The following is a 19,004-nucleotide window of genomic DNA, read 5'->3' as shown; positions in this document are numbered from 1 at the left end:
TTGATGACTAGAAAACTTTTATTGAAAGTGATGACTGAAACCGTCATTCTCAAGAAAAAATATTAGGTGGTACTTTGAAATTATTGATAACCATTATATGAGTTGAATGTCTCAGTGTTACTTGATTTGGGTTATAAATGTAAATATCTAGTCGTTATCAGAATCAGTGATAATGTCAGAGGCCTGTTAAACCAGAGCAACTCCATCTTAAACAGGATCCGGGTAAAATGAAGCTGAAACCTACTAGGCTGCCCTCCCAGAGGGTTAAGTCATTCTAAGTCACAGGATGAGATATCAGCACAAAATGCAGGTCATAAAGGCCTTGCAGACAAAACAGGTTGCAGTAAAGGAGCTGGCTGAAACCCACCAAAACCAAAATGGCGATGAGAGTGACCTCTGGTTGTCCTCACTGCTACAGTCCCACCAGTGCCATGACAGTTTACAAATGCCATGTCAATGCCAGGAAGTTACCCTATATGGTCTAAAAAGGGGAGACATAAATAATCCACTCCTTGTTTAGCATATCATCAAGAAATAACCATAAAAATGGAGTAGCCGCTTTGTTTATTCCTTTACTTTCTTAACAAACTTGCTTTCATTTTGCACTGAATTCTTTCTTGCACAAGATCCAAAAACCTTCTCTTGAGGTTGGGATTGGGACCCCTTTTCTGTGACAATAACAATTTATCTATGCAGCACATAGTGGGACTCCTTAAACTCAGAATAAAACCTGCCACATAGCAAATGTTCAATAAACGTGTTTTTAATAGTGTCTTACCCTGTTTGGGCTGATAAAACAAACTACCACAGACTGGATGGCTTATGTACAACAGAAGTTTGTTTCTCACAGTTCTGGAGGCTGGAAAATCCCAGACCAAAGGACCAGCAGATTCTGTGTCTTTTGAGGGTCTGCTTCCTGCTTCACAGACTATCATTTTCCTGCTCCCTCTTCATGTGGCAGAAGAGGTGGAGAGGGAGCTCTTTGGGGGTCTTTTCTTAGAAGGTCACTAATTCCAGTCATGAGGAGTACATCCTCATGATCTAAACACCTACCAAAGGCTCACCACCTAATGCCATCACATTGGAGATTGGAATTTTAACATAGGAATTTTGCAGGGCACAAACAGCCAGTCTATAGCAGACAGTTGTAAAATACATGTTAAAAATTAAACCAGTGTATTTTTTTTCCCATTTATTTATTTTATTGCATTTTAGGTTTGGGGGTACATGTGAAGAATAGGCAAGATTGTTGCATAGGTACACACGTGGCAGTGTGATTTGCTGCTTTCCTCCCCATCACCTACATCTGGCATCTCTCCCCTTGCTCTCTCTCCCCAGCTCCCCACCCCCCACCGTCCTTCCCCTATTTTCCCCCAACTGACCCCCGTGTGTAATGCTCCCCTCCCTGTGTCCATGTGTTCTCATTGTTCAACACCCGCCTATGAGTGAGAACATGCGGTGTTTGATCTTCTGCTCTTCTGTCAGTTTGCTGAGAATGATGGTTTCCAGGTTCATCCATGTCCCTACAAAGGACACAAACTCATCGTTTTTGATAGCTGCATAATATTCCATGGTGTATATGTGCCACATTTTCCCTGTCCAGTCTATCATCGATGGGCATTTGGGTTGGTTCCAGGTCTTTGCTATTGTAAACAGTGCTGCAATGAACATTCGTGTGCACGTGTCCTTAGAGTAGAATGATTTATTTTAAAAAATGGCTCTGAGGTAGGGAACCAGGCGATCAGGCTCGGCTGGTCCCACCCTCACAAAAGAACAGCAATCGGAAAGTCTCTGGATTGAGAGTTTCACAGCAAGCACAGCTGAACCCGGGACAGTCCTGCTCTGTGGGGGAGGGGCGTCTGTCATTACCGAGGCAGTGTATTTTTTAAAAAATACCTTGACATCAAGCTCTTAGGTCAAGTCATAAAATCAATAGTATAAACCAAGTTACTTTTATTTTTACAAAAATACATAGATTTGTGGAGTACATGTACAGTTTTTTTTACATGCATATATTGCGTTATGAAGTCTGGACTTTAGAGTAACCTTCACTTGAATATTTAAATTATACCCAATAGGTAACTTCTCATCCCTCACTCTGCTACCACTCCCATCTTTTGGAGTCTCTAATGTCTATTATTCCGCTCTGTATGTCCATGTGTACACACTGTTAAGCTCCCTATTATGAAGGAGAACATATGGTATTTGACTTTCTTTTTCTGACTTATTTCACTTAATTAATGGCTTTCAGTTCCAATCATGTTGCTGCAGAAGACATGATTTCATTCTTTTTTCGGGGTATTTTTTGAGCTGTGAGGATTCCTAATCCCTGTTGAAAAAAATAACGAGTAAATTCTAAACTGTAAATTACAGAGACAGTGAAGCCATCTTTGTTTTTTAAAAAAAATCCATTAAGGCGACTTAGATTTGTTTTGGGTTAGGGGGTGTTGGAGAAAAGGATTCAGCTCTGCCCCCACTTCCAACCCCTCCTCCAACACCCATTTCTCTCTTCCCTCTTCCTCTTCTCTCTCTCTCAATCACAATTGCTCTAACTTGTTTTCACTCTCTCCTTTTCTCTCCCTTTCTCTCTCTCTCTTTTCAGTTCTTGACGTTCAGAGGCATCATGAAGGCAATTAGAAATCAAGTATAAATTTATTCTCACATTAGTACTCTTCCATCATTCTGAATTAGCATGCATAGTAGCTAATATGTTATGAAAGTCACTTACCAATAACAATGCAATCTATGAATACTAATCTGAAGGGATACCAGCCATAAAGAAAAGACTGCCACTCTGATTGGGTAAGGCTAATAAGACAGCCTTGGGCAAAATAAGTGACAGATTCTCATTTTCTAGCATATTTCTCCCATGCTGCTTTGACTCTTCCTTTCTTTATATTCCATTCAATGTAGAAAAATCAACATTTATTTATGAAGACAATTCTATATTCAATTCTGATATTTCTGACACTTCCCATGTCTGTCCTATAATTGAGATATATGAATAATTAGTCTATTACTAGAACAATCACATTTGGCTTTCTCCCCCTTGAAAATTAACTAATGGCTCTGTTGGGGACTTACGATAAGGTTTACTTCCTGCCTCTTTTTATTTTTTCATCCCTCTTTGGAATCTCAGTTCCTATGTGTCTCAATAGATTGAGTACAGTAGGTCTCAAGCCTAGCTACATAATATAATCACCTGGGACAATCTTAAAATAGTAATCGTGTCTTGGCTTACCTAAGATCAATAAAACCTGAGCCCCTAGCCTGTGGCTCTAGCCTCCGTATTTTATTAAGCATCCTACAAGCTTGATGCACAGTGAGAATCGAGAACCACTGGCTCTGGTTACAGGTTCAGCCCTTGTAGACCCATGTATATTTGTGATCTTTTTAAGGACCATAAATATCAGTCTTGTCCTTGGAATATGTGTCTTCTAACACATGGGGAGAATAGGACTAAAAGTTACTTGATGAAGTAAGTGTTCCCCACTTTATAGGGAAAGCGCTTATTCTAATGCAGGGATCAAAAGTATAAACTTTGTGTAAAGATCCTATCTTAATTTTTTAACTTTTTACTTTGAAATAATTTTAGATTAAAAGAAAATTTTAAAGATAATGCGGAGAGTTCCCATATGCCCTTCCACCAGCTTTCCCTAATGTTAGCATTTTATTTAACTATGATACATTTGTCAAAACTGAAATCTTAACATTGTTACAATACTACTAACTAAACTACAGACTTAATTTAGACATCTCCAGTTTTTCTACTAGTGTTCTTTTTCTGTACCAGGATCGAATCCAAGATAACACACCACATTTAGTCATCATGTCTCCTTCGTCTCTTTTAGTCTGTGAAAATTTCTGTCTTGTTTTTCATGACTTTGACACTTTTGAATATTAGTCATAAAGAAGGTTTTTTTGCAGAATAGTCCTCAATTTGGGTTCGCTTGATGTTTCCTTGTGACTAGACAAGTGTCTTAGTCCATTTGGGCTGACATTGCAAAATATCATAAGCTGGGTGCTTATAAACCCTATACATTTTTTTCTTGCAGTGCTGGAGGCTGACAAGTCCAAGATCAAGACACCATCAGATCCAGTGTCTGGTGAGGGTCCCTTTTCTGGTGTACAGCTGGTGTCTTTTACAAAGTTCTTGCATGGTGGAAGGGCTTAAGCAGATCTCAGGGGGCTCTTTTAAAAAGGAGTTAATCCCATCCATGACGGCTCTACTCCCAAAGACCACCTCCTAAAACCATCACCTCAGGGGTTAGGGTTTGAACATATGGATTTGAAGGGGACACAGAGATTCAGACCACAGTAACTAGGGTTCTGAGTTTTGGAGAATGGTACCACAGAGGTGAGGTGTCCTTTCATTGCATAAAATCAGAGGGTGTATGATATCAACATGACAGATCACAGATGATGTTAACCTTGACCACTTGATTAAGGTTGTATCTGGCAGGTTTCTCTGCTACAAAGTTACTATTTTTCCCCCTTTTCATATTCTGTTCCTTATAAGTGAATCACTCAGTCCAGTCCATACTCAAGAGGAGGAAAATTAACATTTGGAATTCTTCCCTAAAAACGATTTGCTCTTTCTCCACCATTTATTTATTTACTCAATTATTTATTCACATCAGTTGGCACTCATGGATATTCATTTTATTCATTGTGATATAATCCAATACTATCATTATTTTATTGAAAAAATTATTTTAGCTTTGACAATGGGAAGCTCTTTGAAATTGGTTACTGTGTCAATTTGACTTGTCCCATCCTTTGTTTTGCTGTTTGTTTTATTTTGTTTGAGTGTGTTTTTAACTTTTGAGACTACAAGTAGCTCCAGGTTCATCTTGTACTTACAACATCCCAGCCCTAGAATCAGCCATTTCTCCAGAGATCCCTGAGTTTCATTCTATTATTGGAGAACGGTAAAGAGAAGCCAAGATCTGGACATTGTGCATGTTCATTACTACTAGGGTGTCGTTACAGTAAACTTTCAAAAATTATTTTCTTTTATACTCAGCATTCATATCCAAATCATGCTTCTTAAAGAACTATAGAAACCCTCAGAATCTAAATATTAAGGTAAAATAAGATCCACTGAAATTGGGTGATATAGATTTTGTTTCTTGAACTGGTATTAGGTCCTTGGGCATTTTTAAGATTCAGACTTTCTTTTTCCAGATATTTCTATTATGATTTAATAAAGACATTGTGACCACTGTGGTTTTCTTAAATCCAAGATCCTTTTCGGACACATAATTCATTTACAATCTTTGCTTGAAAATGATACTTAACCATATAATCCCAGAAATATATTCTATATATGAGTGCTTTCTTTAGGTCTTTAGTCGTTTTTAAACTTGAAGGCCATGGTCAAATATCTGGAGCAGCTAAGAGCTGACAGTTCAGCTGAGTTATCCCAATGCTGACATTTACTCTCCAAAGCACCGCATTTTGATTTGTTTTTGTTTTGTTTTGTTTTGTTGTTTTAAAATCATTTATTTCTCTTCTAGTTTCAAAAACCTAAAGCTATTCAACAAATTGTAGCTGTTTCTAGTTAAGGCTTTCAGAAGAGCTTTGGTGGGTTTGAATATGAGCTGCTTTAATTATAGTAGTATTTGGAGCTGTCACTTAAACAATGAGTAGGATTCAATGTAAGAATTCAATCCTGACCATTATATTACAACATAGTAATAGCAGGTACTTTCTGGAAAAGGAAAATTAAAGCCTTGTGAATGAAGCAGCATGGTCCAGTGTAATTGTGCTGTAAGGGAATTTCATTAAATTTCTGTAGCAATTCAAAGATAAGAATCACACAAAGTGGGGGTGAATAGCCTTCTCCAGATGACATCATTTGGAAAAACAGGTTAAGTAGAAATGTGAAGTAAAAATCTCTTAGGAGGGTAACATATCCAAAAATAAAATACAATTTTTCTTGTGTGATAAACAGCATCTGCCATGAACAGCTTATAAGTTAATCAGGGATCTTTGGTTTTGGCTATTTCAGTTGTTTAGAGAAAACCAAATTACTACAACATGATGTGAAATGATCTATTAAAATCACTTACACAGGTCTTTGAAATGGAAGATGGGGATGTGTAAAGTCTGCCTGGAAAACTCACAAAAGACTGTAAGCTACAAACCTGAATTTTAAAGAGTGAATGAACAATTCAAAAGAACAAAACAAATTGGAGAGAATATAAATGCTTACTTATTTCCCAAAGGGAAATAACTCTATTCTTGGGTATAAACTCTGAAAGTGATAAAACACTTTGTTTTCAGAAGTTCTTTTTTGGTTTTGTTTTGTTTTTCATTGGGAGGCCCAGACAGGCAGATTACTTGAGGCCAGTAGTTCAAGACCAGCCTGGCCAAATGGTAAAACCCTGTCTCTACCAAAAATACAAAAATCAGCAGGGTGTGGTGGCACGTGCCTATAATTCTATCTGCTTGGGAGGCTGAGGGATGAGAATAACTTGAACCTGGAGGCAGAAGTTGCAGTGACTTGAGATCATGCCACTGCACTGCACTCCAGGCTGGGTGACAGAGCAAGACACTGTCTCAAAAAGAAAAACTTTTTCCAGTTTTAATTCACTTTGGGTCTGGCAAGTTGATATACCTATTCCATGAACAGTAAACATGAGCACTTTCTAATTTTTTACATATATATATACATATATGTGTGTGTGTGTGTGTGTGTGTGTGTGTATATATATATATATAGTATTATACTTTAGGTTCTGGGGAACATGTGCAGATCATGCAGGATTGTTGCATAGGTACATGCATGGCAATGTGGTTTGCTGCCTCCATCCCTGTCACCTATATCTGGCAATTTCTCCCCATGTTATCCTTCCCCAACCTCCCTACCCCCTGCTGTCCCTCCTCTAGTACCCCCCTTAACAGACCCCACTGTGTGATGCTCCCCTCCCTGTGTCCATGTGTTCTCATTGTTCAACACCCGCCTATGAATGAAAACATGTGGTGTTTGATTTTCTGCTCTTGTGCCAGTTTACTAAGAATGATGGTTTCCAGGTTCATCCATGTCCCTACAAAGAATACAAACTCATCATTTTTTATGGCTGCATAGTATTCCATGGTGTAGATGTGCCACATTTTCCTTGTCCAGTCTATCATCGATGGGCATTCAGGGTGGTTCCAGGTCTTTGCTATTGTAAACAGTGCCACAATGAACATACTTGTGCATGTGTCTTTATAACAGAACAATTTACAATCCGTTGGATATATACCCAGTAATGGGGTTGCTGGGTCAAATGGAATTTCTATTTCTAGGTCCTTGAGGAATCGCCACACTGTCTTCCACATGGTTGAACTAATCTACACTCCCACCCACAGTGTAAAAATGTTCCTATTTCTCCACATCCTCTCCAGCATCTGTTATCTCCAGATTTTTTAATGATTGCCATTCTAACTGGCATGACATGGTATCTCAATGTGGTTTTGATTTGCATTTCTCTAATGACCAGTGATGATGAGCATTTTTTCATGTTTTTTGGCCTCATATATGTCTTCTTTTGAAAAGTGTTCATATTCTTCACCCACTTTTGAATGGGTTTGTTTGTTTTTTCTTGTAAATCTGTTTTAGTTCTTTGTAGATTCTGGATGTTAGCCTTTTGTCAGATGAGTAGATTGCAAAAATTTTTTCCTATTCTGTCGGTTGTCAGTTCACTCTAATGATTGTTTCTTTTGCTGTACAGAAGCTCTGGAGTTTAATCAGGTCCCATTTGTCTATTTTGGCTTTTGTTGCCAATGTTTTTGGTGTTTTAGTCATGAAGTTCTTGCCTATGCCTATGTTCTAAATGGTTTTGCCTAGGTTTTCTTCTAGGGTTTTTATGGTGTTAGGTCTTATGTTTAAGTCTTTAATCCATCTGGAGTTAACTTTAGTGTAAGTTGTCAGGAAGGGGTCCCGTTTCTGCTTTCTGCATATGGCTAGCCCTTTGCTTACAAGGCTTTGTCTATGGTTTAAAGTCTTTACTATGGCACAACAACCAGGAAGAGTTTACACACACACACATATCCCTTTATGAAAACGATTCATCTTCTCATGCTGAGTTGATAATGATTATGCATAATCTTTTAGCCTGGATAAGAATGACCTCATTAAACACAGAAGGAGGAGTGGAAAGGAGGGAGAAAAGAAGAATAAACAAGAGAAAGAGAAGAGGAAGAAGACACCTCTAACCTCTTACACTATTATCAGAAAGAAAACTTTCTAGTGCTTTCTTTTTCTGAGTATCTCCTTCACATTGCAGTGAAGAGAAGAGCTTTATCTTACAAAAACCTGATAAGTAAAAACACAAAACAATCAAGATAAAACAAAGGAGTTTGTTATTTTTCCCAAGGATTCTCCGAGCCTCCCTTATTGAGTTGAATTTCCTGGTGCTCTTAGAATAGAATTTGATGTTCCAAACTAATCGACAGTAACCTTTTCAAGATCGTTTTAATTTAAAATATGCTTTACTTGGATCTTAAACCATTTTAGTCCTTTTGTTCTCATTATGTGATCCTCTGTCTTTTTGTGGACCCTTTTATGATAGTGAATTAATTACAATGACTGCATTGGTTAATCAGCATTGCTGTTATTTTTTTTATTCTGAGCTGTGAAAGACAGAAGAAATGGAAAGCCATGTTGCATATTCAAGATTACCCAAGACCAATGGGAATACCAAGACTTTCATACACATTAACACTAAAGAAAAAAAAATGGAGCTTCTAAGTTATAACAGGAAAAACAAAGAAGAAAGAGTAAACTTTATTCTGGTAGAGAGACTCACAAAACACTTCTTGAAGGTGAAGGCTATAATCCAATAGTGCTGAGGACAGTCATTATCCTTTTTTTTTTTTTTAAATGAATTGAAAATGAAATCCATAATGATACCTTGAAGTCACAGAGCCTCCCAGAAGATACTGAAGGAAAATTACAGCAAAATCCACAATTATGCAAGTTAGGAGAAAGCACTAGAAGCCACACTTTAGAACTGCACTATTTAAGAAGGTGGGTTTCCAAATACTGAAAAGTTTGAAAAGAAGGGGACTTCTGAACTGTGACCATGTTACACCAAATCAGTGTTTTCCCTGAGATCCACAGAGCTGTCTCCCAGTAGGTAGAGTTATAGGAATCTCTTTGTCAAAAGATCCTTTAGATGAGGCTGTCGAATCATTACTCATGGTAAAGCAGATGCTGTCAGGGGATGAGGGAACCTGGCAAACACTTGATTCTAATCAGTTCAACACCACTTTGACTGGTTTTCAATATTGTAATTCAGAGCAAGATTTCTTTTAAAAATAATGGTGTTGCTGCTCATAAATAACTGTGAGCATCAGTGAACATGATGATTTTAATTCCATTTCATTCTAGATGCTATTTTCATATTTTAAAACTAGAATTGCTAGAATCCATTTTGATAAGAAGTTTTTCAAACTGTCTTTTCAAAGTCATTTACTTTACTAGTGCACTTAGCATTTTACGCTTCTATCACTTTTAGTTCTGTTTATCCAGATATATGTTTTAACAGAAAGTGTCTATGACCTATAAAACAGCAGAATTTTAGACAAATATTTTGACAGCAAAACATTTATCTCCTAAATGAATGTTCATCTGCTCATATTTTTCACCAATAAGTTGTTTTCTTTTGAAGATTCTCAAATATTCCTTAAATAGTTCCTGTCATTATCAATGATGCATGTAAGGACCTCAGTCATTAAGTGCCTGAGAGCAAAAATCTTTGGCTCAAGCATTTGATGCTGGTTTTCCACATGATTTGACTAAAACGGCACAAACTTTGCAAACTTGTCTTTGGCAAAAATATACTATAATTAGTAACTGTTTTTTTATTATATTTCCATACATTTTATCTTACTAGGACAGAGCATGATCTTAGAACCACATTTTCTAAAGTATGCTCTGTTTAACCTTGGAGCCTTAACATATATCCATGGGTTTGTATGTGAAAATCATGACTATGGCATACTATTTGGGAAAAAGTTTAAAAGTGATACAATTTTGTTTATTGATGGCTTCTCAGAATGTGTTAGCATGCAGTGTGAGCCCCAAGAGAAAAACTAAGTAAATTGCTTAGGGATTTTAAGGGTTATCTCCTAGATTTAATATTCTACAAAGACTTTAGAGAATCACTTGCCTAGATATTTCCTCCATTTTAAAAGTGTTACTATATTAAATGCACATGAATACTCTACAGGTAGTGTTGATGGGATATATTCAGAAAATTTTTTTGGTTGATTTACTGAAAAATAGAATTATTTTTCAATATTGATAAGCTCTAATTGTCTAAATAGCTCATATTGTTTTAGTTTGGCCATTTAAGAAGTAAACCCTTTTATATGCAATATCTATTTATCCTCACTAATTCTTCAATTGAGTATCTTTCAAAAGACAATCGATTTTTACCTTCCTAAAACTGTGAAACTATGAATCTGCCTAGAAGTTTTAGGATGATTAGCAAATTGTCTCTGATTATCTATTTTAGGCTTTAGAGTCCACAGTCTTTAACACTGCAATCTCTCTGTTATCTGAGTCTAAGAAAAATAATTCCCAGCTGTGCTCACCATTTGAGTATAACATGACTGTTATAATCCTCAGCCTAAAGCCCAGGAAGACACTTACTGACTTATGTGTCAATAAATAAAGATTAGAGGAATGGCAGGATAGAGTGGTAAGAACAGCATCCTCATTCAAGAGCCCATGCTCAGTGTTTCATTGACTCATTTTTTAACATGAATTGATGATCACAGCGAGTCCAATGCTGGGGTAAAGCCAGAAACATGGAATAGAAAGATTGAGCAAAGCAAGCAAAAACCTCACAAAATTACTTAAAGCAATCAGAGAGAACTAGGGAACAAAGGAGAACTCAAAAAAGCACAATTAATTACTTCCTTCCAAGTAATTAAAAAAGATATTGCTTCCTGTGCTAGAAGAAATATGTGTCTTTGAATCTGATTTTTTCCTTCCAAATGGAGCAAATGACACACTTGACCCTGATCCCCTCTCAGTCTGTGAGTGAAGAGGAGTAGGGCCCTGCTCAGCTCACCTTAAATCTTCTCTGCCAGAGCTAGCTGCCTGCAAGTGTTATCTGCTGTTTCTGCACAGGAGATTTTCTCACCATATCTCCATTTGAAAGATTTTTCTTTTACTGTTTTTTAAAAAATATGTATTTATATTTTAATTGATAAATACTAATTGTGTATATTTAGAAGATACAATGCAATGTCTTGACCTATGTATATATTGTAGAAAAATGGAAACTAATTAAAATATACGTCACCTCACCAACTTATTTTTTTATTGTGAGAATGTTAAAAATTTATTCTTTTAGCAATTTTGAAAAATATAATACCATATGATCCAGCAATCCCATTTCTGGGTATATAGCCAAAGGAATCAGTCTGTCAAAGAGATGTCGGCACTCCCATGTGTATTTCAGTGTTATGTACAATACCTAAAACGTGGAAGCAACCTAAGTGTTCATCAGCAGATGAATGGGTAAAGGAATTGTGGTATATAGTATATATGCAGTGAAATACTGTACAGGTCAAAAATAAGGAGATCCCATCCTTGGCAACAACATGGATACAACTGGAAGACATCATGTTAAGTGAAATTAGCAGGCACAAAGAGACAAACACTGTGTGATCTTATATACGTGGAACCTAAAAAAGTCAATCTCATAGAAACAGAGAGTGGAAAGATGATTATTAGAGCCTGGGGAGGAAGGAAGGGATGGGGAAAGGGAAGATGTTGATGAAAAGGTATGGTCTCAGTTAGATGGGAGGAGTAAGTTTCAGTAATCTATAGCACTTCATGGTGACCACAGTTAATAATAACATATTGTATGTTCCATTTGGCCTTTAATTCTGTTGCATTATGATCTCAGATTGGTGGGTAAGTCGGCCTCTGGTGTTCTGTGTTAGAAAGGAAAGTGCACTTGCCCACACATATACCATGTCCCCAACTTCACTCCATCATTAATATACATGATATGTGGGCTACCATTTACTTGTTTTTTCATTTTAATTTCTGTTTGCTCAGAACCCAGGTGAAAAGAACATTGCTGCTTAATATTTTCCTTAGAAGAAATTCCTAAACTCATAAGAGAGAACAAATGCCATTTAGAAGGAAAAAAGAATAATTGTATATGGAGGAGAGAGAAGAAGTCTGAAAACCCAAAATACAATTACACCATTACAAAGAATAAACAAATAGATAAATAATTGGAAGCTAAAAATTTGAAAATGTATTAGGAATTGGAATAAAATGGCTGAGAGTTTACATAAAATATAGATGATTGTGTCTGTGAGGTTTTATAATTCTCATAAGAGAAACAAATTCTGACTGCTTAAAGCAGTTAATTAATTTATTATAGAGATGCAAGATGATTCATAGAATTTCTGGGAGGTCTGGAATACAAGAGTTAGGGCTATTGGGCCAGCCAATGTTACCAAGGACCTTTCTAGACCTGGTTGGGTGAGGATAACTTAAATGACTCAAAACATTCATAAAAATATTTGACAAAACTCAACAATTGTCACAGTAATAACTCTCAGCAAACTTGGGCTAGAAGAAAACTTCCTCAAAGTGATGAAGGATATGTAGAAAATTTCTTGGTCCAGATCGTAGTTAAGATGAAAGACTAAGTGCTTCTCCACCTAAGATGTTCATTAAGGCAAGTAGGTCTGCTATCATCACTTCAATCAACACTGTGTTGGAGGTGCCAGTGCATTAAAGAAAGGGAGAAAGAAAAGGCAAAGTTTGAAAAGGAAGAAGTAAAAGTGTCTTTCTTCACAGACAACATGATGTTTATGTAGAAAATCCTGAATCAGATATATGAGTCACAAGTCACAAAATCAATATTTAAAAAGTTAATTGTATTTCTATATACTATAGAAAACTGAAAATGGGCATTTTTTAAAAATATCATATGTAGAGATATTTAATGAGATTTTTAAATCTGTTAATATGATAAATTACATCGATTGATATTGAAATGTTAAGCTGACCTACAATTTCTTGAATGTACTCCAGTTGAACATAATGTGTTATATTTTTTATGTTAGAAATTTATTTACTGAATTAAAAAAATTGTTGCATCTATTATGATCATAGAGGGTATTCCTCTATAGCTATTTTTGTGGTATCTTTGTTTAGTTTGTGATATGACTTGGCTTAATATTTTCCTTAGAAAAATTAATCTTGAATTATAGCTCCCATAATACCCATGTGTTGTGGGAGGTACCTGGTGGGAGATAATTGAACCATGAAGGGGGACGGTTTCCATATTGTTCTTGGGAAAGTTAATAGGTCTCATGAGATCTGATGGTTTTATAAAAGTGCAGTTCCCATGCACGTGCTCTCTTGCCTGCCGCCATGTAAGATATAACTTTACTCCTTATTTGCCTTCAGTCACGATTGCAAGGCCCCCCCAACCATTTGGGACTGTGAATCAATTAAACCTCTTTCCTTTATAAATTATCCAGCCTTGGATATGTCTTTATTAGCAGCATGAGAACAGACTAATACAGTTTGGATATCACAGTAAGTGCCTCATAAAATTATTTGGGAACACAGGTTGATTGTCTCTTATTTAAATGCTTGGGACCAGCATTGGGACCAGAAGTATTTCAGTTTTCAGATTTGTTCAGATATTGGCCTATTTTCATATACATAATGATATATCTATCTCAAAGATGGGACTCAAGCTTAATCACAAAATTTATGGTTGTTTTATGAATATCTTATACACATAGACTAAAAGGTAATTTTATACAGTATTTTAAATAATTATTATTTTAAGTATTTAAAGTATTTTTTTCCATAAAACAAAATTTTGGCTGTGATCTGTAATATGTGGTTTCACTTGTGTCATGTTGGTGCTCCAAAGTTTTGAATTTTGCAGACTTTTGAATTTCTGATTTTTGGATTAGGGATACTCAAGATGTACTCAATATTGTTGAATTGCCAATTAATCTTATAGATTTAATGCAAGCCAAATTAAAATCCTAGTAGGCATTCTTTTTAGAAATTGTCAAACTGACTCTAGATTTAATATATACAGGCAAATGACCAGAATGACAAAGCAACGCTAAACAAGTAAAACATAATTGGAGTAAGGTAGACATTTGAATTTATGGGAAGGAATAGAGAATCCAGAAGCTGGCACCCATGTCTGTCCAACAGATTTTTGAACAAATTTATTGTGTCATATTTTATATGTCATAACATTTACTCATTTTAAGTGTACAACTCCATGATTTTAGTTACTTTACTAAATGATGCAACCACCACCACAAATCAGTTTTAGAACATTTTCATTTCCCATTCCACCAGAGAGACAGAAAAAAAAGATAGGTTGTTTTCACTTACAGTTAATTCTTGTTCCCACTCCCAGTACACAGTCAACCATGAATTTACTTTCTTTCTTTCTTACTTCTTTTTTGTGAGTTGGAGTCTCACTCTGTTACCTAAGCTGAAGTGCAATGGCAGGATCTCAGCTCACTGCAGCCTTCACTTCCTGGGCTCAAGCAATTTTCCTGCCTCAGCCTCCTGTAGTTGGGATTACAGTCATGCAACATAACACCGGCTAATTTTTTTCTATTTTTAAAATTTTTTTAATTTTTAGTAGAAACAGGGTTTCACCACATTAGCCAAGCTGCTCTCAAACTCCTGACCTCAAGTGATCGGCCCACTGTGGTGTCCCAAAGCTCTGGGATTACAGGTGTGAGCCACTACTCCTGGCCTACTTTCTGTCTTTATTAATTTACCTTTTCTGGACATTTCCTATAAAAATACTAATATAACATGCAGTCTCTTCTGTCTAACTTCTTTCACTTAGCATAATTTTTTCATGGTTCATCTGTGAAGGAGAAGGTATCAATAATTCTTTCTCTTTAATTGCCATATAATATTATTTTATTGTATGGAATACCCATGTTATCTATCCATTCACAAGTTGATGAACATTTGTTTCCAAATTCTGTTATAAACATTATTACTATATGCATATAATATTCAGAATGTACAGCCTTACATGCAAGCCTTTTGTGGACATAGGGGTTTATTTATCCTAGGAAAGTACCTAGAATTGAATTGTCAGGACTTATGGTAGTTTTGTGTTTAATTTTTTAAGAAACTACCAAAACATTTTCCAAAGTACTGCACCATTTTACATTATTATCATTAATGTGTGAGGGTTTTCATTTTGTCTACATCCTCACCTACATTTATTGTTCTCTTACATTAAGTATAAGAATTCTATTTTATATAAAACAATATCTTATTACATATCTATGTTTTATAAATATTTTATCTGTGGCTTGTCTTTTCATTCTCTTAATGGTTTCTTCTAAAGTACAAAAGTTTTGAATGTTGATGAGGTAAAATAGTAACAATTTTCTATTTAATGGACCATGCTTTGACTTCATATATAAGAAATCTTTGTCGAATTCAAGGTCTCAAAGGTTTTTCTTGTTTTATTCTAAAAGTTTTATTGTTTTCATTCTTACATGTAAGTCTATGATTCATTTTGAGTTCATCTCTGTGTATGGTACAAGTTGAAGTGCGTATTTAGGTTTGTGGATATACTGTGTTTCCAGAACAATTTACTTAACAAAATATCTATTGAATTGCCTTGGGACGTTTGTAGAAAGTCAATTTGCTACAAATATAAGGATTTGTGTCTGGACTTTTAATATTGTTATGTTGATTCATATGAGTATCCTTATGCCGGTAGCACTCTGTCTCAATAACTGTACCTTTAAATAAATTTTGAAATCAAGAAATGAAAGTCTTGAAATTTTGTTCTTCCTTTTCACATGTTTTTCTAGCTATTTTGTGTGTTGCTTTCCCATGTACATGTTAGGACTTCTTTGTCAGTTTTTGCAATAACAACAACAACAAGTCTGCTAAAATTTAGATAGGGATTGCATTGAATATAGAGGCCCATTTAGCAAACATTGCCATGTAAAAAGTATTGAGTGTTTTAATCTATGTGATGAAATGTTTCCATGTATTCAGATCTTTTTTAGGTATAATACTTCAAGAGGCTTAAATAAAGCCTTAGCATATAGAATTTAATTAGGTGTCAGAAGAGTAATGCAATATGATCCAGTAAGGTTTATTTAAGGTTTATTCAAGCATTGTAAAAATAATTCATCATCAGAGAACATTCACCATAATCTTTTATATCAATACACTTGAGTGGAAAAATAAATATGATTACATTAATCAATGCTTTAAAAGCATTTAATAAATTTCACTATTCATTCTGATGAATAATTAATGAAAGAAAATTACTTAAATATTATAAAGTTTATTTATCTGACACCTAAAGTAAATAATATTGTCATGCTTTTAAAAATACTATTTGATGCACACTTCAAGTAAGATTAGTGACTACACAGGGATCCTTACTGGCATCATCATTCAATATTATTTTGGCTGCTTTTGCAAATAAAATGTATTAAAGTAAGAAAATTCACAAGTAAGAATAAATATCAAAAAGGATTTCTGAGTGAGAAGATTGCTTCTGATGGATGAGATTAAAATTCTAGGCATTTCAAAAGCTCTGATACAAAACCTATTAGAATTAAATGATCTGGTAAGGAGCCCAGTAGCAACACAAATGGAGAAAATTAACATTTTTGTATTACAAAATAGCACTTAAAATGGACAGAACAATACCACCTTTATTTATTTTCAGAAAAAAATCTGCGTATTATGTAGAAATAAAGGGCATATGCATGATGAAGAACCAAATTAAGAAAAGAATAAGCCAAACATGAATACAAAACATAAACTAAAATTTGAGTAAATGCCAATGCATAATTTGTTATTAGATAGAAATATTAAAATTTTAAAATGTTAATTTTATTTAAATGTATTTAATGTAATCTCAATTAGAATACTAATCAGTTAATATGTTCCTAGTTTTTATTTTTCCAAAAGGGCTGAGAACATCCAATGAAACAATAAAAAGCAGTAAGGAGATTTGCTTCACTGCTTGCTAGAAAAATAAATAAACAAAATATTAGTGGAACAGAATAGCAGATCTATAATTACATCTTGATGTATATGAAAAGTTAATATATGTTAAATATAGTAGTTCAGCAGGGAAAGCACTGATGTTATATAAATTGAGCTAAGACAATAACTAACCATTTTTAAAAATTAAATGGACCACTCTTTTATGCATATTTAAAGAAATAAAGGCATTAACAAATTTAATTTAAAAATTAAAAATTAATCTTTTAGGGATTTTGCAAAAACCAACAGTAGTGTCAATGTGTTGAGAGAACTTCTTAAACATAAACGAGTCTAGAAATCCAGATCATAAAAGAAACGGAACATATTGACATAGGTAAAAATGAATGAATTTTAATTTTCCCTTTAGCAAAACAATGCAAAAAGCAAAGTTCATAGACAAAGATAAATCTAAACACAAATTTGTAATGGAGATAGCAAATTGCTAATTTCTAAAGTATCTTAAAAGTTTTTAAATATTTTCAAGAAAAAAGCAATAGAGAAAATTACAAGATTATGAATAAATTTCTCAATAGAGAAAATTATAAGATTATGAAAAGATAATTTACAGAAGAGACAGAGGAAATGGCCAATATTATGCAAAGCCATTCAAATCCATAGCAGTCAGGAAAATAAAAATGTAAGTAAAGACTTTTGGTAGTTTGACAAAGTTGTATAATTCCTTTCTGCAAATAAAAAGCATAAACCAAACAAAATCATTAAAAACAACTATGAAAGGATACTGGAAATGGTTAACTACAGACAACTCTAGGAGAAGTGTTTACTCATTTTTAAAAATTAACAAACTTCTGTGTATCTGGTAAAAATTGGATTTTGTGACTTCCTTGCATAGGGTATTCCCTTCAGCCTGCCTTCAGCTGAAGCTGTCAGACAGTTTATGGCAGATATCACTGAAGCTAATAATTCAAGGGTGACACTGGGAAGCTGGGATAACAGACACTACACATTTCTGGCCGACTGCTAAACTACATGTACTTGCAGTAGATACCATGGAGCCAGAAAAAGAAACTAAGAGTCTAGAGAATCTCACAAACTTTTCATGTATTTGAATCTATTCCTTATTCAGACAGCAGAAGATGGAAATCTTACTGGCTTTAGGTGTCTGAATTACAAAGTCACAGGGAACAAGGGAAAAAAAGACAGATTTCATTCACACACTGAGCAGTGGACAGATTTTACAGACTGAATTGCTAGCTCGTTATCACAACACAAAAAGTAACCCTCAGAAAACAAAACTATACCTAGAGCCAGTACAATACATTATATATATTAACTTGTTTTCAACCAAAGTTTACTAGACATCCAAAGACAGAGAATTGTGGCTCATATGGGAGAAAACAGTCAAATAATTTAGAAAAAAATACTAATAATGAAAGAACACTCAGGGATATCTTCACAAATAAATTAACATTATAAAAGAGAAATAAATAGAAATCCTTTCTAAAGTATAATAACCAAAATGAAAATTGTGCTTAAAGACTCAATAGCAGATTCATGTTGTTACAAGAAGGACTAAGTGAATTCAGGGATAAATCAATGGAGATAATTCAGTCCTAATAGGAGAGAGGAAAATTTTGAGAAAAAAAGAACAGAACCTCAGAGATTTGTGAATCAATATTAAGTGTTTCAATATATGTAGTTGGTATCCCAAAAGGAAACAAGGAAAGATAGAAAAATTAGAAGTGATAGCGCAAAACTTTCCAAATATGTTGAAAAACATTAATTTACAGACTAAAAATTCACAACAAACTACAAGGGAGATAAACACAAAGAAAAACATTCTGCAAATACAAGAGGAAAAATGATTAGCAAAGAATAAAGAGAAAATTTTGGAAGCAACAAGAGGGAGCAGTAACCAATCACCACCAATGACAGAATGACATGTTTAATAGATTTAATGGAGACCAGAAAGCACTGAAATAAAACA

General features: G+C 34.7%; 1 protein-coding gene across 5 annotated transcripts in view; it reads left to right on the top strand.

Annotated features, from left to right (window-relative positions):
* The window catches only part of CHRM2 (cholinergic receptor muscarinic 2), a 172,122-nt gene extending 166,559 nt beyond the window's left edge, over positions 1–5,563 (top strand). For all 5 annotated transcript variants that reach the window (XR_004268228.1, XR_004268225.1, XR_004268227.1 and 2 more), the window contains one exon: positions 5,554–5,563. The gene's annotated coding sequence lies outside the window, so the exon portion shown is untranslated. The remainder of the gene's footprint in view (positions 1–5,553) is intronic.
* The last annotated feature ends 13,441 nt before the right edge of the window (positions 5,564–19,004 follow it).

This window comes from Sapajus apella, unplaced genomic scaffold (assembly GCF_009761245.1).
Source record: "Sapajus apella isolate SASKATOON/1434 unplaced genomic scaffold, GSC_monkey_1.0 scaffold7, whole genome shotgun sequence".
Lineage (NCBI taxonomy): Eukaryota > Metazoa > Chordata > Mammalia > Primates > Cebidae > Sapajus > Sapajus apella.
The sequence above is the reverse complement of the archived record's forward strand: the minus strand, read 5'-3'. Positions and strand labels throughout refer to the sequence as shown.